The 22,065-nt window shown below is 37.1% G+C and overlaps 1 protein-coding gene and 1 pseudogene across 1 annotated transcript in view; both read left to right on the top strand.

The window, feature by feature from the left end:
- The window catches only part of FANCB (FA complementation group B), a 164,545-nt gene that overhangs the window by 33,818 nt on the left and 108,662 nt on the right, over positions 1-22,065 (top strand). The window lies entirely within an intron of this gene.
- On the top strand, positions 3,032-3,975 carry LOC102123135 (nucleophosmin pseudogene; annotated as a pseudogene).

Below are 22,065 nucleotides of genomic sequence, written 5' to 3'. Positions count from 1 at the left end.
TCTTAATAGTATGCAAAATCTTAAGAAAAACTCAACATGCAGCACATGCGTTAGGCCCAGGAAGGGTGGGTAGGGCTTGGTGTGCAGGCTAGTCAGGTGTTTCCTGAAGCCGGTGCCAGCTGGAAGGGGAATTAGCCAGTAAATATAAATAGTAGGAAAAAGAATTATCCACAATATTTAGGAAAAGTGTTAAAGAAAATTATAACCCATACTCGCATATCCATTTTCTATGACATGGTGCATAATATCAATAGTTAATATTTATTGATTATTGTGTGCCAGACATTGATCTGAATGCGTAGCCCATGTGATCCTTACAACCCTATAAAACTGTGCTTCCCAGGATAGTAGCTATGAGTCATATAGGACTATTTATATTTAAATCAATTAAAATACAATCAGTTTATACATTTAGTACCTTAGTTGATCCTAGTCACATTTAAGCTGCTCAGTAGCCACATGAGGCTGGTGGCTACCATTTGGTCACTGCAGAGAACATTTCCATAATCACAGAAAGTTATATTAGGCAATGATGTTATAAAATGTATACTGTTAACTAACTCTATTTATTGATAAATAAACTGAGACTGAGACAGGTTAAATAATATATGCAAAGTCGCATAGCTGGTAAGGAACAGAGCCAGGATTCTAATCATCCAGTCTAGCTACAGAACCTTTGCTCTTTCACCACTATGCTATTCTGTGTATAAAGTCAATTTGTAATAAAACACTATCATGTCTTGACAGTTTTATATTACCAAAATGCATTTTTTGTTAAAAAGGGAAAGTCACATGTAATACACAATTCTATAAAAGTATAAATCTGTTAACATAATTGAATTGTCAGGGAGAATGTGGACCACATCATCCTAAATCCTGTAATGAACAAGTTATTAGAGTTGGTTGATGGCCCCAGCTGAGTTTTATCTCTTGACTACTTCCCTCCAATTATGTCTAAATACCTGTGTATCTGTTCCCTATTTCCTCTCAGTTGTCTTTGTTAGAACCACCAGTCTCCAGAATTATTGCATTACCATTGCTGGTTCGTGTTTTGGGGATTTTTAAAATGAAAGTGTCAGTTCTCTAAATAGCCCTTTATGTAGTTTCTCTTTGAGACGTGTCTAGGTCCTGAGAATCTCTGAAGTGTTTGTCAGTGGCTGGTGATCACTGCGGTTGAGGGCTTGGGATTCCAGGGAAAGGTACAAGGTGTCTAGCCAGAAAGATTTACATCTTTATTCTCTATGAGTACTATAGCACTTGTGAAGAAAAGGAGGTAGAATTCTGTTTTCTATTTGTACCCTTTGCCTGCTCTAATCATTCCAAATGATATGCCTATAGAAAACATTTCACCTCTTGCAAATTATCAATAGTGTACAAAGTGGAAGGGAATATAGAGATCTTTTATTCAATCATGTGTCTATAGAGGTTTCATTGAATACATTCTCATGCACATCTAGGTGCCAAAGATAGATAAATTTAAGACTCTTCTTGGTTTTCAAAAAGCTTGCAGAGTTGTAGGTGACACTGAGGTAATTAACACAAAGTTTTACTGCAGTTCCATGGGAACACCCTTATAGGGCACTATACCCAGTAGGGATACCCTCTGAGAGCAGGAGTTCTTAATTTTGGATAAGAGGACTCTTTGGGGTTCTGACAAAAGCTAAGGAGTTCATGTTGGGGCAGTTGTAAGATTAAAGTGGTATTTTAATGTCGTGGTGTTTTACCTCATCATTTAGAGAGAATCTTAGAGAAAAATGTCTACACAAAGAAGTTCAAACCAAAGCACTTTGAATAGCAAAAAGGGGTCTAAAATATTTAAATCATGATTTTGAAGTATTTCTTGATTGAAAATTTGGTTTATTTTATTGGGGAACTAAAATAATTATATTTAAAGCTTTTTAGAATAAAATTTGTTGTAAAAATTTAAATAACATATGCATGTACATTAAAGCAAATAACTTTTAAAAAGTGATTATCTGAATTATTTTGCTCTATTTATTGTGGTTGAAAAAACATTACATTTATCCTAACAGTTTTTAAGCATATAGTTCAATAGTGTTAAGTATATTCATGTTGTTGTATAGCAGATCTCTAGAACTTTTTCATCTTGCAAAACTGAAACTGTATACCCATTGAGCATTAGTTCCCTCTCCCTCTTCCACCAGCTCTTGGCAACCACCTTTCTACTGTCTATGATTTTGACTACTTTAGATACTTCATATGAGTGGAATCATAGAGTATTTATATTTTTGTACCTGGCTTATTTTACTTAGCATAATGTCCTTGAGGTTCATTCGTGTCATAGCTTGTGACAGTATTTCCTTCTGTTTAAAGCTGCATAGTATTCCATTGTATGCATATATGACATTTTGTTTATCTGTTTATCTGTTAGACATCTAGGTTGCTTCCACTTCTTGGCTGTTGTGAATAATACTGCAATAAACATGGGTGTGCAAATAATTCTTTGAGATCCTATTTTCAGTTCTTTTGGCTATATACACAGAAGTGAGATTGCTAGATCATATGGTAATTTTATTTTCAATTTTTCGAGAAACCTCTGTACTATTTTTAATAATAACTGCACTATTTTACATTCCCACCAACAGTATACAAGGATTCCAATTTCTCTGCATCCTAACACTTGTTATTTTCTGTTCTTTTGATAGTGGCCATCCTAACGGGTATGAGATAATGAATTATTTTGCCTTTAAGAGACCCTGGGCAGCCTTTTGAGTTTCCAGTTCAGTCACTTTTTTTTTCTCTACATCAGTGGTTCTCAAAGTGTGGTCCTGGAGGAACAGCATCAGTAACATCTGAGAATTTATTCGAAATGCTAATTATTGGGCCTTACCTGAAACCTGCTAAATCAGAAATTGAGAGTTGGGCATGGTAATCTGTATCTTAACAAGCCCTCTAGGTTATTCTGATGCACACTCAAGTTTGAGAACTGCTGCTTTACACTAATAATTCTCAGCCACAGTTGCATATAAGAATCACCTGCCCAGGTGTGATTCTGTCCTGTGCGGCTGTTCTCTTGAGTGGGGTCATTTGTCTCTGTCCGCCTTCTCTCCCATCTAAGTGTGTGTAGCTACCCAATGGAAGATTCGATGGATGTGGATGTGAGCCCCCTGAGGCCCCAGAACTATCTTTTCGGTTGTGAACTAAAGGCCGACAAAGATGATCGCTTTAAGGTGGATAATGATGAAAATGAGCACCAGTTATCTTTAAGAACAGTCAGTTTAGGGGCTGGTGCAAAGGATGAATTGTACATTGTTGAAGCAGAGGCAATGAATTATGAAGGCAGTCCAATTAAAGTAACACTGGCAACTTTGAAAATGTCTATAGAGCCAACGGTTTCCCTTGGGGGCTTTGAAATAACACCACCAGTGCTCTTATGGTTGAAGTGTGGTTCAGGGCCAGTGCATATTAGTGGATAGCACTTAGTAACTGTGGAGGAAGATGCAGAGTCAGAAGATGAAGAGGAGGATGTGAAACTCTTAAGTATATCTGGAAAGTGGTTGGCCCCTGGAAGTGGTAGCAAGGTTCCACAGAAAAAAGTAATACTTGCTGCTGATGAAGATGAAGATGATGATGATGATGATGATGATGATTTTGATGATGAAGAAACTGAAGAAAAAGCGCCACACCAGTGAAGAAATCTATACGAGATACTCCAGCCAAAAATGCACACAAGTCAAATCAGAATGGAAAAGACTCAAAACCATCATCAACACCAAGAGCAAAAGGACAAGAATCCTTCAAAAAACAGGAAAAAACTCCTAAAACACCAAAAGGACCTAGTTCTGTAGAAGACATTAAAGCAAAAATGCAAGCAAGTATAGAAAAGGTGGTTCTCTTCCCAGAGTGGAAGCCAGGTTCATCAGTTATGTGAAGAATTGCTTCTGGATGACTGACCAGGAGGCTATTCAAGATCTCTGGCAGTGGAGGAAGTCTCTTTAAGAAAATATTTTGGACAATTTGTTAAAAATTTTCCATCTTACTTCATTTCCATAACAGTTGATATCTGGCTCTCCTTTTTATAATGCAGAGTGAGAACTTTCCCTACTATGTTTGATAAATGTTGTCCAGGTTGCATTGCCAAGAATGTGTTGTCCAAAATGCCTGTTTAGTTTTTAAAGATGGAACTCCACTCTTTGCTTGGTTTTAAGTATGTATGGAATGTTATGACGTATTAGTAGCAGTGGTCAGACATGGAAATGGTGGGGAGACAGAAATATACAAGTGAAATAAAACTCACTATTTTAATAAAGGAGAAAAAAGAATCACCCAAGGGCTTCTTAAAATGTTTTGCTGATCTTAAGCCCAACTCAAAGAAAAATTTTGATCCATGCGGTTTAGGGGGGTTTTGCCTTGAGCCTTAGCATCGCTTTAAAAGCTCCCCAGGTGATTATTATTATTATTATTATTTTGAGACAGGGTCTCACTCTGTTTCCCAGGCTGGAGTGCAGTGGCACAATCTCGGCCCACTGCAGCCTCCACCTCTTGGGCTCAAGCAGTCCTCCCAGCTTAGCACCCCCGAGTAGCTGGGACCACAGGTGCACATCACCACGCCCAGCTAATTTTTGTGTGTACATATATATAGAGAGAGTGTGGTTTTTTTTGTTTGTTTTGTTTTGTTTGAGACGGGGTTTCACCATGTTGCCCAGGCTGGCCTGGAACTCCTGGGCTCAAGCGATGCGCCCACTTCGGCCTCCCAAAGTGTTGGGATTTTACTTGGGATTACAGGTGTGAACCACCATGCCCAGCCTCCCCAGGTGATTCTAATGTACAGCCAGGGTTAAGAGCCACTGCTGTACAATCAGCTTGACCATTTCAGGACGCAGGGCTTCACAGATTTTTCAGTTTTAGTAGCATAATTGTCTTAACAATGTAATATGCTAGTGCTTCTCAAACTTTAACATACATACTATCACCTGGAGATCTTGTTGAAATCTACTTTGTGATTCAGTAAGTCTAGGGTGGGGCCTGAGACTGCATTTCTAACAAGCTCACAGTTGATGCTGATTCTGCTGGTTCATGGGCCACACTTTGAGACTCAATAAGTAACCCTCATCAAAGTCAGGGCTTTTGTTTTGGGGAAAATTCAAGTATTCAAATAGAGCTTTGTTGTCATTCCAAAAAGTCCTCACCATCCGATGTGTTCTCTGAATGGATAAATACAAGGTAATCCATCTTTGCTGGTGTTGTGCTTTCATTGATAGAAATTTTGTACAAAAGTATTTCCCTGCATTATCTGTGTTCCAGCATCTTTGCTGATGAAAGGAAAATGAAAAGATACATGAACTTAATCTTTTTCTATTTTTACATTTTACCATTTAGGTTATTGTTCATGCCTTATGTAAATGATCATTGTGGAAAGAAGGATATGTTTTCTTTAATTCCTAAAATGAGAAATTATTCTGAATGCAGAAGCAATGGGAAGATGATGATTGTACAATGCCTGATATCCTTTATTCATTAAGACTTACACTAAAAAAACCCAACTCAAAACAAATTTACACATGAAAGACATAAATAATGGTGGTTGTAACCAGTGGAAAGCATTCAAGCTTGAGTCAGTTCGATGCAGCAGCTCAGCAGGATATTAAGGAGATTGTCAGCTTCCTCCTAAAGTTGGCCCCCCATGTGCTATGGAAGGGCTGCAACACTTCCAGGATACACATTTGCACACCACTCCATCCAGAAGAGAGCTTTATGGAAGAGTGAGGAACCTTCTTTTCCAAAGGAAAATCTTCCCTCATGTCTTACTGCCCCACGTTCATTCACACATTCAATCCTGAACTATTATCTGTGGCCAGTTGAATACCCTATATTAATTGGCTTAGGCTTGAAGATAGAGAGGGAGACTTCACATTTTACTGTTTACTACTACTGCAGTTTTTTGTGTAGGCACTTATTTGTGGGTTGAATTATGTCCCCACCCCCCCCCCCAAAAGATATGCTGAGGTTCCAACTCCTAGTACCTCAGAATGTGGCCTTGTTTAGAAATAGGGTTGTTGCAGATGTGGTTGAGATGAGGTCATACTGGAGGAGGGTGGGCTGCATTCCAATGACTGGTGTCCTTTTAAGAAGATGGCCATGTTAATACAGAGACACAGGGAAAATGCTCATGACAAGGCAAGGACTGGAGTTACGTAGCTGCAAACCAAATATTGCCTGTAAATCACGAGAAGGTAGGAAGAGGTAAGAAAGGTTTCAGAGGGAGCCTCACCCTGCCAACACCTTGATTTCAGACTTTTAGCCTCCAGAACTGAGGAACAATAAATTTCTGTTGTTTTAAGCCACCCAGTTTTTGGTATTTTATTACAGCAGCCCTAGGAAACTAGTACAACATTCATTACTTTTGGAAATTAGAAAATCAAGGGTATATTGGAAGAAGGAGGGTAGGTCATTCTAAAGGCAACAAAACATGAAACACCATGATGTTTCCAGGGGACTATAAACATGATTGTTGGTGGTCAGTCTGTTCTCCTAAATATCTTTACATTTTTTTTTTTTTTTTAGTTTTCCTCCTCTTCATTGCTACTCCCTACTTCATGCTACCATTATTTCTTAACTAGACTATTTCAGCAGCTTCCCAACTTGTCTGCTTGTTTTTACTCTTGCTTCCTTCCAGTCTTGTTCTATAAACTGCAGCCACAGTTGTTTTTTCAAAGCACAAGTCTGATCGTCCACTGCTGAAAAACTATTCATCATCTTTCTACTGTTTCAGTGTTCATTCAATGACTTCCCATTACTCTTAGAATGAAGATCAAATTCCCTATGTGGCATGCAAGGTATGGTGTCATCTAGCCTACCTCATGAGTCTAGCTAAGATTCCATTCCCCATCTCTGTGGGCTCTAGTCTCTGACATCCTTTCAGTTCAAGCACCAGTGATTTGCCTCCCACCTCAAACTCTGGACAGGCAGTTTCCATTGCTTATACTGCTTTCTCTTCAATCCTGCTTCCCCATTCACCTAGTTTTATACCCATTCATTTCTCACCTCTCAGCTCTTGATTCATTTCTTTCCAGTGTTCACAGTTATAATTTAATAGCTAATTATAGACAGGTCATAAAGTTAACACCAATTTGAAACCATGGCTTGTTGACTCCAAAATGTAAAACCCCTAGTACTCTAACTTCCTTTTAGGCAGAGCCCATTTTCTATCTTGATCATCTTTGTATCCCATCTAACATAATGCTTTGCATGTAGTAGGTGGTAAACTAATGTTAGTATAATTTTTTCAAGAAAACATGAATGAATGAAATGTATTACTGTTTTAAGAAAGTAAGGGGCTAGTCTTTGTGTCAGAGATGACGGTCCATTAAGGAGCTTGTACTTCATTCTGCAGTCAGTGGTTCCTTTTGATCACATTGGCAAGTGTCATTTTAAACACTGTGGAGACTAACATGAAGTTCACAACCTTTTCGTTTTGCCAGGTCAGGACATTTAAAAATGCTACCTCTGCCACCATGATTTCATAAAACAAAGAATATATTGATACTAAATGTGTAATCATAGAATACAGATAATCTAAAGTGAATACATTTGGTTTCATGGAAAAATCACATTGTCTTTATTTTTCTCAGTCTCATTGTACAACACACTAGTGGAAAGGTATGGATGGGCATCCGTCAGCAGGGGTCAATATTTAGGAGAATTTTGAAGGAATTTATGTTGGCACATGGCATGGTCAGCTTTTTGTTTTACATAGGTGACCATGTCATCTGTTTGGAGGCAGGATTGTAAGGGGCAAAGTAGATTCTGGAATGAGGATATTGCTAGAGTAGTCTAGGTGTGAGTAGATGAAGTATTGATTTAAATTCACAAAGGTAAGGGTGAAGTGTATTGCAGAGATATTAAGGATATATTGTCAATTGGATTTAGTTTGTCTTTTATTAATGATTGTCAATTGGATTTAGTTTTTCTTTTATTAATGATTTTTAAAGGGTGGGGAGCCAGAATCACTGGAGCTAAATATGTGTGTATGTACATGTACACAAAGACATGCATATAACAGGCATACCTTGTTTTTTTGTGCTTCACATATATTACATATTTTACAAATTGAAAGCTCCACAACCCTGCATCAAACAAGTCTACCAGCACCATTTTTCTGACATAAGGTGCTCATGTTGTGTCTCTGTGTCACAGTTTGGTGATTCCTGCAATATTTCAAACTTGTTCATTATTAGTATGTCTGTTATGGTGATCTGTGATCAGTGATCTTTGACACTACTATTGTAATTGTTCTGGGGTGCCACAAACCACACCCATATAGGATGGCAAACTTAATTGATCAACGTGTGTGTTCTGACTACCTACCGGCTGTTACCCTGTTTCTCTCCCTCTCGTTGGACATTCCTATTCCCTGATACACAACAATATTAAAGTGAGGCCTATAGTGGCCTCTTGAGTATTCAGGTGAAAGGAAGAGTTGCATGTCTCTCACTTGAAATCAGAAGCTGGAAATGATTATGCTTAGTGAGGAAGGCAGTTGGAAGCCAAGATAAGCTAAAAGCTAGGCTTCTTGCAACAGTTAGCCAACCCATGAATGCAAGGGAAATGTTCTTGAAATTAAAAGTGCTACTTCAGTGAACATACTAAGAAAGCAAGCCTTCCTTATCTTTGGTATGGAGAACGCTTGAGTAATTTGGATAGATCAACGTTCTTCTATTACAATATCCCTTTAAGCCAAAGCCTAATCCAGAACAGGCTCTAACTCTCTTCAATTCTGTGAGAGCTGAGAAGTGAGGGAGTTGGAAGAAAAGCTGGAAGATAGAAAAGGTTGGTTCATGAGGTTTAAGGAAAGAAACCATTTCCATAACACAAAAGTGTGAGGTGAAGCAGCAAGTACTGATATAGAAGCTGCAGCAAGTTATCTGGAAGATCTAACTAAGGTCATAAATAAAGGTAGCTATACTAAACATCAGATTTTTAATATAGACAAAACAGTCTTCTACAGGAAGAAGATGTTATCTAGGACTTTCATAACTAGAGAGAAGTCAATGCCTGGCTTCAGAACTTCAGAGGACAGGCTGACTCTCTTGGTAGGGACTAATGCAGCTGATGACTTAAAGACAATGCTTATTTACCATTCTGAAAATCCTAGGATCGTTAAGAATTATGCTAAATCTATTCTTCCTGTGCTCTATAAATGAAACCACAAGCCTGGGTGACAGCACATCTCCTTACAACATGGTTTACTGAATATTTTAAGCTCGCTGTTGAGACCTACTGCTCAGAACAAAAAGAGTTCTGGCAAAGTATTACTGCTCATTGACAATGTTCCTGGACACCCAAATACATCTTGTAAGGCTATAGCTGCCATACATAATGATTCCTCTGATGGATCTGGGTAAATTAAAAATCATCTGGAAAGAATTTAACATTCTAGATGCCATTAAGAACATTTGTGATTCATGGGAGGAGGTCAAAATATCAACATTCAGCTGGGTATGGTAGCTCACACCTATAATCCCAACACTTTGGGAGGCCAGGGCAGGAGGAATACTTGGGTCCAGAAGTTTGAGACTAGCCTGGGCAACACAGGGAGACCCTGTATCTACAAAATATAAAAAATATAAAAATAGGCAGGTATGATGGTGCACTCCTGTGGTCCCAGCTACTCAAGAGGCTGAGGTGGGAGGATATCTTGAGCCTGGGAGGACAGGGCTGCAGTGAGCTGTGATTGCTCCACTGCACTTCCAGCCTGGGTGACAGACTGTCTCAAAAAAAAAAAAAAAAATCAACTTTAACAGGAGTTTGGGAAAAGGTGACTCCAGCCCTGATGGATGACTTTAAGGGATTGAAGACTTGGTGGAGGAAGTAACTGCAGATGTGATGGAAATAGCAAAAGAACTAGCACTAGAAGTGAAGCCTGAAGATGTGACTGAATTGCTACAATCTCATGATCAACCTTGAATGGATGAGGGGTTGTTTCCTATGGATAAGCAAAGCAAGTAATTTCTTGAGATGGAATCTACTCTTGGTGAAGGTGCTGTAAACATTATGGAAATGACAACAAAGGATACATACATAAACTTAGTTGATAAAGCAGCAGCAGGGGTTGAGAGGATTGACTCCAATTTTGAAAGAAGTTCTACTGTGGGTAAAATGCAATGAAATGGCATTACATGCTACAGAGAAATCTTTCCTGAAAGGAGGAGCCAATCAACATGGCAAACTTCATTGTTGTCTTATTTTAAGAAATTGCCACAGCTACCTCAGTATTCAGCAACCACCACCCTGATCAGTCAACAGCCATCAACATCACGGCAAGATCCTCAACTAGCAAAAAAATTACAACTCACTGAAGGCCCAGGTGATGGTTAGCTTTTTTTAGGAATAAAGTATTTTTAAATTAATGTGTATATATATATATATATTACGGTTTTTAGACATAATGATATTACACACTTAGTAGACTAAAGTATAGTTTAAACATTTAAACATACCTTTCATATGTACTGGGAAACCAAAAAAATGTGTGGCTCACTTTATTGAAATATTTGTTTTGTTATGGTGGTTTGGAACTGAACCCAAAATGTCTTGGAGGTATTTCTATATATGCCTAGACTTGCTTTATATCTGAACCAGAATAATCAAGAATAAGGCCTAGCTATATGTATTTTTTAAAGCTACAAATGTGATTTTGGTGCTCATCATTAGTTAAAAACCATGAGATGGTCAATGGAAGGAGCAGGAGTAGTCAAGGAGTACTCCCAGGTTTTTATTTTGGATTAATTATATAGAGGATTTTAGAAGAATAGTTTGAATTCCTCAATAAATCTATCCCACTTTGTGAAAACAATTTTTATTAAATGGGCTGACCTCAATGAGAGAAGCCTTCTTTCTTTACCCTCAGATAGTAATTCTGTTTCATCACTATGGCTTCTTTGGTACTTTTAGGTACTGAAGAGCAATCTCATTTTCAGGTATTGAAAAGTTCATTCCAGTCTATTGTCTTCAAAATGAGACTATATAAGAAAGCAAATATAATTACATTAACAACTAAAAAGTACTCATCACAAGAAATGTGTAAGATCTGAATAAAAAATACCATTTAAATAATACTAAAATATTTCAAAAAATGGCTTTAAAGTAGTAATATATACCATATTCGTGGATAGAAAAACTAAATTTCACTGTCAGGTCTCTCTATATTAATTTATATATTTAACCCACTCCTGATAAAAATACCAATAAGCCATCTAAGGCACAAATCAAGCTGATTCTAAAATTCTATGGAAAAATTTGCAAGCCAGAAAAGCTGTGAAAACTCTGAAAAAGAAAAGCATGTAGGGAAATGAGATCCACTGTACTGGATATTAAAATATATAATATAAATAAAAGTTTGTTTCTAGTGTGCAAATAGATACCTGCTACAATAGAACAGAAAGTTCAGAAATAGGATCAAATACACATGGGAATTTAGCATATGATGATGATGACATTCCACTTTAGTGAGGAAAAGATGATCTTAGGAAATCTAAGTAGCCATCTGGGGAGAAAGGAAAGAATGTGCCTATCAGCATGATCAATTTGAAATAGAACAAAATTTCAAATATAAAAAAATGAAACAAAAATATTAGATGAAAGCAAGGGATAATTTTCTTATTAACTTGGAGTAGGGAAGGCTTATCAATCTGTGTCACAAAATTCAGAAGCCATGTCACATACAAAAAGCCAAAACATCTTCAATTTAAAAATAACATAAGTCAAAAGACAAGATACACACTGGAAAAACATTATTTGTGACTCCTATCTCAGAGAAGTAACCTCCAAAATACAGATAAAATGTCTTGAAAATGATAAAGGAAAAGAGTCAATAGAAAAAGGGGCAAGGAAACTTAAAAATAGTTAGCAGAAAAAGATATGCAAGTGAACTCTTAACATGTGCAGCTTCACTCAAGTGAAATGATTTAAAGTACATTGAAAAAATGACTTAAGAGTGAAATAAAATAGGTTGCTACAGGCATACTCTCCCACTAGACAAAACTGGATACATTACAGAAATCATCTTAAAGGCAACAGAGAACTGTGAAAATAAGGTCTAGATGAGCTAAAATTATAGAAAAGGGAGAATTTTTCCAAAGTAACTTAATAACTACACTGTTTCTCTAGGGACAGGCTGTGAATCAGGCTTAGTCCAAGGAAAGGGCTTCTGCTTGGGAACAGAAGTCAGCAACCTTTTAGCAGCTGTATGGTGCTGTCATGACAAATTAAAATATTGAGGAGCCTTAAATGCAGAAACAATTTTCATTTTAGAATATTTTCATAGTTCTGTGGTTACACAAGAAATGGGAGAGCTAGCCCCAAAACTTCTAAAAGGCAGATTGAAATTTCTTTAAATTGTACAGTGCTGCCAGGGAGGAGCTCTACTTAAAGCACATGGCTGGTTTCCCTTTCGAGACATTTGCCAAATTTTGAAACTGAATGAAGTAGGAGGCTAAAGAGCTAAGCTGAAAACTTTTGAAGGACAGAACTGTCTCTGTTAATTTCCAGTGCTAAGGCGATGTATACCCTTCAGGATTTAGGAGCATGAACATACCAGAGATAGCTTAAATCTTACTAAACTTGCAGTATATTTCTGATTAAGCACAAATTCTGATTGGATTGAGTTGATTAACCACTCTTATTGCCTAATGGGGTAAAAGAGAAATCCTCTCTGGTGGAAGATAAAATTATCTGGAGCATCTATGGTTCTTCTATATACAGTGTCTGGCACACAATATAATATCTAGATATGTAAAGAGGAAAGACAATGAAAATCAAGAGAAAAATGCAGATGCACAGGTATTAATGTTAGCAGATAGTTATAATATGTTAAATGATATGTTCAAAATAGAGGAAAGGACAAAAGATGAAAGGATGGAAAATTGAAAGCAATCAGAATGCTTAAATAATAATCAGAAAGTTTAGAACTAAAAAATGCAATATCTAAAATTAAAAACAATGAATGAGTTTAGCTGGAGAGGGCACATAGCAGAATCCAGAATTAGTAAACTGAAATATAGATCAATATAAAATACTTAAACAGAAACACAGAGAGGTAAAACAAAGTGGGAAAAAGACTAGCATGTAATAGACATGTGATACACATAATTGAAGCTCCAGAGGAAAAGGAGAAAGAGAATAAGGCTAAGGCATTATTTGAAAAGGTAATAACCGATAATTTGTTTAAAACTGATGAGCAACATCAACCCAGAGAATGAAGTTCACAAAACCCCAAGTAGCAAAAAAAGAAGAAACCAGACTTACGCACTTCATGGAAAATCAGCAGATAAACAAAGGCAAAGTCATTGAGAAGATCTTTAAAGTGGTGAGAGAAGATTGCCTTCAAAGAAGCAGCAATGTAACTGACAGCTGATGTCTTGTCAGAAACAAACCCCAAAAGCAGTGGAATTAATATCTTTAAAACTGCTTATAACAAATAGCCTAGAATTCTATGCCTAGCAAAAATTTGCTTCAAAAATAAGGAAAAGATAAAGACATTTTCAGACAAAGACCAAGGGAATTCCTTTCCAGCCGTCCTCCTCTACAAGAGATTTTAGGAACGAAATGATACTAGACAGAACATGGAAATGCAGGAGGTAATGAACAACGTATGAAATATATGTAGTATGTAAATATAAATAATTTCTTTACAAGACAGTAATTGCCATGTCTTGACTTTATTTGCAGAACTAAAATGCAGAACAACACTCAAAACGAATTTAGGACAGCAAGTAGATTTTAAGTTACTACATTCTAGAAGTATCAGGAAAATGAAAAAATTATTTGTATTATGATGTAATAAGCCAAATATGTTTTGTGATCTGTAAGTCAAACACCAAAAGTTAATAGAAACCTCTGTGACTTAGCACTCCTAAGTAGTTACTTAAAATAATGAAAATATTTGTCCACAGAAACACCTGTACACTAATGTTTGTGATAGTTTTATTTGTAATAGCCTCTGAAGGAAACAACCTAAATGTCCTTTAATAGCAGAATAAATAAGTTGTGGAACTTATGTTCCTACCATGGAATACTAGTTGGAAATAAAACAGAACAAAGACATGGATTAATCTCATAAACATAATGTGTAAAAAAACTAGTGAATATATCCAGATATTAAGTTAACACCAAATATAATGTGATCCCCATGTTCAAAATAAAAAACTAACATGGTTCAGATTAGTGAGAGAATTCTTTTCAGGTAAAAAGAGCAACAAACATTTTTCAAAACCATTAGAGTGAAGCAAATCTAGAAATAAAGTTAATAGGAATTTTCTAGGGTTTGTAGAACCAGAAGAAAGTTATTTCCCTCAACCACATACCTGGTTTCAAGAGAGGTCAGATTGGAAATTAATACCAGAACCCTTTGTGTTATTTGCAATGAGTAACAAGTCTTTTGCTAAAGTTGACCATTTTGTGAACTCTGCTTGAAAGGGCTCAATCTTGTGGGTTTAATTACTCTCCGCTAGTTATGTATATTATTCTTAGAAAGTAAAGACTACTTTTTGGAAAATGGCCAGTGTTCAAATCTGGGATCCACCACATACTAGTTAGGAATACTAGGCCAGTTCCTTTACCTCCATTGGCCTCAGTTTCTGTCAGGAGCTCAGGCAAGCTAGAGAGAGCTGAGCTGCCAGTTGTCAGGGCAGCTGATTAAGACTGCAAGTCAAAATGAAATTAACATTCAAGTGTTCAATTCCTTACAGTGATAATGTGAAGGCTACCCCAACCCTGTTCCATTTTCCCCCACAGCATCAGTGGAGGATCAGGCAATCAAGCAGAGTTGGCTACCTACCTCCCACAGCATCTACTTGGCCTACAGAGAAACCAGTCACCCTTGTGCCCCTGAATCTCAGGAAGTACAGTTGCTTGCACTGCTTCCTTCTCTCCCAGCTGTCAGGGGGCAGCTCTCAGACCTCTCCAAAGGACAGTCTGGCACTAGTCTTGGTGCTCCTTAAAGGTCTATGATTGCTATCAGGTCTTCCCTAAGAATCCTCTTGCCCTCTAGTCTGGTGGGACAGGGCAAACCTGTGAATATGTGCAGCTCAGCAAGCACCAACTGCAGAGTGAGATGCTCTTCTTCCCTTCTGACAAGCATTTCTCCCATCTCTTCAAAGGATTTTCTTAGTGTCCCCTTGACCTGGCTTGAAGGAGGAGAGAATGTCCCTATGAGGAAGAAAACAAAATGCCCGGATCCTCTCATTTCTTCTCACTTTGAGAATCACCTCTCCTCATTTTTCTGTCTCTCTGGGTCTCTCCTAAATAAGTTGAGTGTAGGTGGTGGTTACTGAACCAGTCTGGCAGCCTGTCACTAAGTTAGCAGCTGACTTTAGAATGAATGCACACTTGTTGCCCATTGGCTTCAGTTCTGGGGACTTAACAGGACTTCCCAGATGATAAGAAAAGCCCCATGTGAATTTGTAGCAGACTGAAAGAGAACCAGAATAATCATCTGTTTAAATAACTAGGTTATATATGTCATAAATTATATTGAATGTTTCGTCTTACTCTGTTAGGGTCTATGTCATGTCATATGTCTTAACTATTTGTCAGCTGTGTAACTGAGGGCTAATTTGTTAGAGGATGGCATTTTCTGAACAAATATTTTAAAATATAATTAAAATTTGAAATTGGATAGACTCTTTTCCCTGCTTAACTGGCTTTTATAACTTATACCCTCAGCATGGGGCTTCACTTTTCATATGATTTTTCTCTCTCAAGGGTTTTCTGTAATTGAGACACATAATCTATTACTGAACTGTGATACAATTATAGTGTGTTTCAACTAAATTGATATGGCAGTTTCTTAACTAAGAATAGTATTTTAGCCATTGTAGGCATTATGAAATTTTGAGAATCAAAGCATTTTTGAGAACCAAAGCAGTTTATGGCAAAAAAAAATCTTTATTTTCTATATTTACTTTTATCTTTATAGCAAGAAAAAAAAAGTTGTATAGACCAGACTCATCATAACATGTTTAGTAATGCAATGAAGAGAATATTTTAGGCATTCTGAATATATATCTGAGACCCATGATCAATATTTATTTTGGAAAACTTTCAGATTTTCATTCTTTTGCCCTCACATTTTCATGAAATTCCTTTTTTGAAGGGGATTACATACCTAAGAAGGAGAGAATGCATCCAAAATCATTTTAAAAAGCTTTTAAATTTGGGATCATTTTAGATTTGCTTTCAATGAGTTGCAAAAATAGTACAGAGTTCCTGTATACCATTCCTCCAGCTTTTCCTTATGTTAACATCTATAACTATAATAAAATGCATTTTAATAATAAAAATACCATTTTTGTATAAAGATCTGGACAGCTGAGATCATTGCTATCTATCTTTCTCAGTTATCTTTTTTAGATTTAAACTTTAAGAAGGTAAAATTTGGGTCTAATTGGATTGATGCCCTAACAAAATTATTTATTGCCACTACTCTGCATTTAGTAAGTCAGTTACTTTTGATATTAAATTGTATTACATTCTATTTATTTATGTAACCCATTTTTATTCTGTGTCTCCTATCAGCTAAACTCTTACAGAGTCCTTGTCCTTAATGAGCTTATCTTCTAGTTGGAAAACAAGAAAAATGACATGGATAATTATAATACCAACACAATGGATATTACGCTACAATAAAGTTCAGTAGTTGTGGGAGTATATAAGACATGATTCTAACCCAGTCTTGGAGGATCACCAAAGCAATGACATGGGTTTCAACTGTAACATAAGGAAGTAGGAAGCATACCAGTAAAGAATAGATTATTTCAGGCAGAGGAACAAGAAGGGGAAAGGCTGGGAAGTGAGAGCTGGAGAGAGAAGGGAAAGGAGGAAGAAGAGAGACATAGGCAGAGTTAGACGGATGGAGATAGAGAAAGAGAGATAGATTAGTGTTTTCCAGGAAGAGAAAACCAATCAGGAGCATAGGACTAGGGAAGAGGGATGGGTAGGTTAGTTGAGTGGTGAGAAAGGCAGGGGATGGTGAAATGTAAGGCTAGAGAAGGAAGGAAAGGCCTCATCATGAAAGTCTTGCAAAACCATGTTAAAGGGTTCACTTGGGGGACAATGGGAAGCCTCTGACTTGTTTTAACCAAGAAAGATACATGATCTGATTTATGTTTGGAGAGAGTACTCTGGCTACCATTTGGAGAATGGGTTGGAGTGGAGCAATACTAAGCAGGCAGTGTTAGGATGCTACTGCAACAATCTGGGTAAAAGACGTGGCCTGAACAGGGCAGTCGTAAGGCAAATGAATGAAACTGAGAAATATTTTGACATCCAAATGGCAGAACTTTGTCATTGCTGTGTAATAGATTGCCTATTCAGGCAGATATTAAATGGGGTGCTCTTTGCAGTGGTTTCCTTGGAACAGACCTTTACAGTACTTCACTCCTTTGGTTATATAATTTTTCCTATAAAATATGTGTAGAAGAGAGAATAGAGAATAAACAAACACACACACAAAAAACTCAAACAACCAATCAAACAAAAATCAGGTTCCTCTGAGGTCTTTAGCTGGGGGCTCTTTTTCTGTATCCTATCTCTTCTTCAGTCTTGTTGGTTCTTCCATCCAGCTGCCTCTCAGATCCTCAGCTCCCCTGCGTTTCTCCTTCCCACCTCCAGTTTGAGTTCTCATTACTTCACATTTTATTTATGACAAAAAACTGTTCATTGGCTTCCCTGTTTTTTTTTTTTTCTCTGTTCTGCTGCATATTAACCTCCCTAGAAATCTATTTTTATCTTGATCCTCTCCAAGTGTTGGATAGTATAGAGTGGCTCTGTTTTGTGAACTAGCTCATACACAGAGTCTACCTCTGTGCATTCTGGGTCTATGTTCTGAGGGCCTTATGTCATGGGATAACCCTGCTCCACTGCTAAAACCAACCTTCTAGACCTGAGCTGCCTGATGCGTAGCCACTAGCCACATGTATGACTCAACTCTTGAAATTTGTCCAGGGGGGCTGGAGAACTGAACTTTGAATTACTATTAGTTAATTGGCATTTAAATTTTAAAAACTGAAGCAGTTTTGTCGGTGTGGATTTGAATATTAGTGGAAGATGATTTTTTGATATTTGATGCAGTTACTGGAAAAGTTTTAAGTGTGTTTGGAACAACTTGAGTATGTGAATTCACTTTTTCAGTTGCAAATTTTACCATATCTAAGTTCAGATCAAGTGTTTCTGTTGAAAATTTAGTACCCAAATTGAGATATGCTTAAGTGTGACATGCACATTCTATTTCAAAGACTTGCTATGAGTAAAACAATGTAAAACTTCTCCATAATTTTTGTATATCGATTGCATATTGAAATAATAGCATTTTGGATATACTGAGTTAGTTAAAATATTAAAGTAAATGTCAACTGTTACTTTTTACTTTTTAAATGGGTTTATTGGAAAACTTTATATGTGTGGCATGTATTATATTTCTACCAGATAGTGCCATTCCAGAGCAGTTTGGGCCATTTTCCTTATTCTCCCATCCCTTCAACTTCGATTTTCCAGGGAAGCCTCAATTTTTAATATTTTCTGTAGCAGCCCCCCCCAATCTTCATAAGTAACTCATTAAATAGTTTGTTTGAATGAATGTTTTGGAACGTATGATCCAGGCTTCCACCCAACCCCCCTAGTGTTTTCTAATATTCTTCACATCTAGAGTCTCTCTCTCTCTCTTTTTTATTTTCTTTTAATAAGGCCTACATATGCTTCTGGGTCCAACTCAAATATGCTTCTGGGTCCAGCCCAGGTGATCTGCCCCACCCCATTCCACCCCTGTACCTTCTTTGACCAGCAGCCATGGGTTGCCCTTTCCTATCCCTCCATTCCCGGGGCACCACTCTCCCTACTGCTTTGCATAGCTCTGACTTCTTACATGTAAATCTTACCCTCCCTTCTAAAAATTCATCTGAGTCAACCATTATGCTTTCTCACTCCTTTGACACCCACCCATCAGATCTAATTTTTTTGAACAATACAAAGGCTCAATAAGGACCAGTTGATTAATAGCTCAGTGAGGGAAATTCCAATATTTGAAGTCTATCCCTGTTGAGTTGCCAAATATTAAATTTGGTACTCTTAATAAATTTAAAATATATATTTATGTTTGTGCAGATGTGCAGCAGTGGAAAAAGCAGTTGCTGTGGAGTTGGCAAACTAAGACCTTTATTCCGTTTCTGTCTCTCTGGTGCCCGACCTTGGGCAAGTGCACTTCATCTTTCCGGAAATGACTTTCTTCATCTAGAAAACAATTAGATTAGGGAATCCCTAAAGTGCATTGCAAATCACATATTTTACAAGCCTGTGATGGAAATCTTTTTCAAATGCCTTATACACTACCCTGAATTTTTTTTTTTTGTAAATGGAACATGGTGAACAGAAATTAGCATTTTTTTTCAAAATGTCAGAGTCATTATTAGGAATGTCAGTTATTATGCACTGACAATGTAATGCAGCTAAGGGGTTATTGTGGTGTTTATGGCTGCTTACTCTCCAGAGCATGTGGTTTTTATTTTTAAATTAATGTCTGCCCTTTAATTTACTCTTTTAATGTCAGACCTGTTACTTCTTACTACTGACATCTTGACACCAGTCCTGATTGTATTAACACCTTCCCTATCCCTGTCCTACCTAATTTGGGACTTCTTTGGTGATATCGAGAAGCCCGATAATGATAATCTTGTTTGCCTTATATCTGAAATTGGTCATTTCGTTTCTCATTTATTGGGTGTCTATACCTGTATGTGAGGCAAAAGATGATGTAGGGGCTGAGGAGGAAATAATTTATAAAGCATCTTAATAACTTTGGGGGCTTTATGGTGAGAGAAATGTATCTGACCTTTAGTGCAGGGCTTCTACATGCCCTTTCTTCACTTCTCAGTTTCCAGCCTCTTCATGTATGAATGGCTGAGTTTCCCAGACAAGTCACCTGTGGATAATAGAGGGCTAATAATAATAATGGTTAATAAAAACAGCGGGGAACTCTCACAGAAATAGGCAGAGACACAAATAGAAGAAAACAGAAAGTTCAGAAATAGACTCCCTGTGTCTGTATAGGAACTGGGTGTATAATAGGAATAGTTTCCCAAAACAGAGAGAAAATAGTAGATAGTGTTTCATTTAATTCTTACAATAAGCTTCTGAGCTAGGTAACATTATTCTCATTTTATAGATAAGGTAAAGAGTGGTTCAGAAACTTGCCCAAAGTCACAGGGGAAATAAGTGGTAGATCTGGGAGAAGGTGTTTCTTTCATCTTTGATCTACTTGACCTCAATATGAGCCACTTGATATTTTAGACCATCTTCATCCTTTTAGATGATTTACTGGTCAAAAGAAACTTAGAAAAGTGGTTCTCAACCAGAATTAATGTTTCCACTCTGCCAGGAGCATTTGATAATGTCTGAAGACACTTTTCCTTTTCACAACTGGAGTGGAATCTGGTGGGTAGAGGCCAGAAAGGCTGCCAACGCATCCTGCAATGCACAGGACAGTGCCCAAGCATGATCCAGCTCAAAATGTCAATAATGTCGAGGTTGAGAAACCCTGTGATAGATTAAATAAAGCTCTCATTCCCTCATTAATGACATGGCTTGGATTAAAATAAATAAAGTGTTTGAAGTCTTATTTTTTATTTCTTTTTTTTCCTTGGTCACAAGAGACTGAAACAAGAAACAAGTGGGAGGAAGGTGGGAAAAAACTTCTGATACTTGAAAATACCTTGAAATATTTTAATTTTATTTTTACTATATAACATTTGTATTTTATTTTTCCTTCTTTGCCTAGAAGTAAAATCTAAAAATATTCTATGTATCTGTGTAGACATTACTAATATTTGCCAAGATTTCTGATCCTCCTTTTAAAATTATTTTGTTTTATTTTATATTTGTACATTTTATCTGTTCAATTCTTTCTTTTTTATTTACATAAATTTAGGGGATACAATTGCAGTTTTGATACATGGATATATTGCCTACTGGTGAAGTCTGGGCTTTTAGTATAGCCATCACCCAAATAGTGTACATTGGATCCATTAAGTAATTTCTCATCCCTCACTCACCTCCCAACCTCCCACCTCTTGTAGTCTCCAATGTCTGTTATTCTATACTTTATGTTCATGTGTACACATTATTTAGCTCCCACTTACAAATGAAAACCTGCCGTATTTGGCTTTCTGTTTCTGAGTTATTTCACTTAAGATAATGGCCTCCAGTTCCACTGATGTTGCTGCAAAAGACATTATTTCATTCTTTATTATGTCTGAGTAGTATTCCATGGGGTATATGTACCATATTTTCTTTATCCAGTCATCTGTTCATAGACAGGTTGATTCCATATCTTTGCTATGGTGAATAGTGCTGTGATAAACATATGACTGTGGGTGTCTTTTTGATAAGATGATTGCTTTTCCCATTGGGTAGACCCTCAGTAGTGGGTTTGCTGGATCGAATGGTAGTTCTATTTTTAGATGTTTGAGAAATCTCCATACTGTTTTCCATAGAGGTTGTACTAATTTGCCTTCTCACTAACAGTGTATAAGTGTTCCCTTTTCTTCACATTCTCACCAACATCTGTTATTTTGTGACTTTTTAATAATACCCATTCTGGCTGGTGGTTTTAATTTGCTTTTATCTGATTAGCAATATTGAGCTAATCAATCTGTTCACTTTGTTGATTATTTATTTTGCTGTGCAGAAGCTTTTTTTTTTTTTTTTTTAACCTTTTATGGCATCTTTTTAAATTTGGGATTCTTCCCCCCACCAACCTTTTTTTAATTATTACTATACTTTAAGTTCTAAGGTGCGTGTGCACAATGTGCAGGTTTGTTACATATGTATACATGTGCCATGTTGGTTTGCTGCACCCATTAACTTGTCATTTACATTAGGTATTTCTCCTAATGCTATCCTGTCCCCTGCCCCCTAACCCAAGACAAGCCCCAGTGTGTGATGTTCCCTGTCCCGTGTCCAAGCATTCTCATTGTTCAGTTCCCACCTATGAGTGAGAACATGCGGTGTTTGGTTTTCTGTCCTTGTGATAGTTTGCTCAGAATGATGGTTTCC

This window comes from Macaca fascicularis, chromosome X (genome assembly GCF_037993035.2).
Source record: "Macaca fascicularis isolate 582-1 chromosome X, T2T-MFA8v1.1".
Classification (NCBI taxonomy): domain Eukaryota; kingdom Metazoa; phylum Chordata; class Mammalia; order Primates; family Cercopithecidae; genus Macaca; species Macaca fascicularis.
This window is presented reverse-complemented; position numbering and strand designations above follow the sequence as displayed.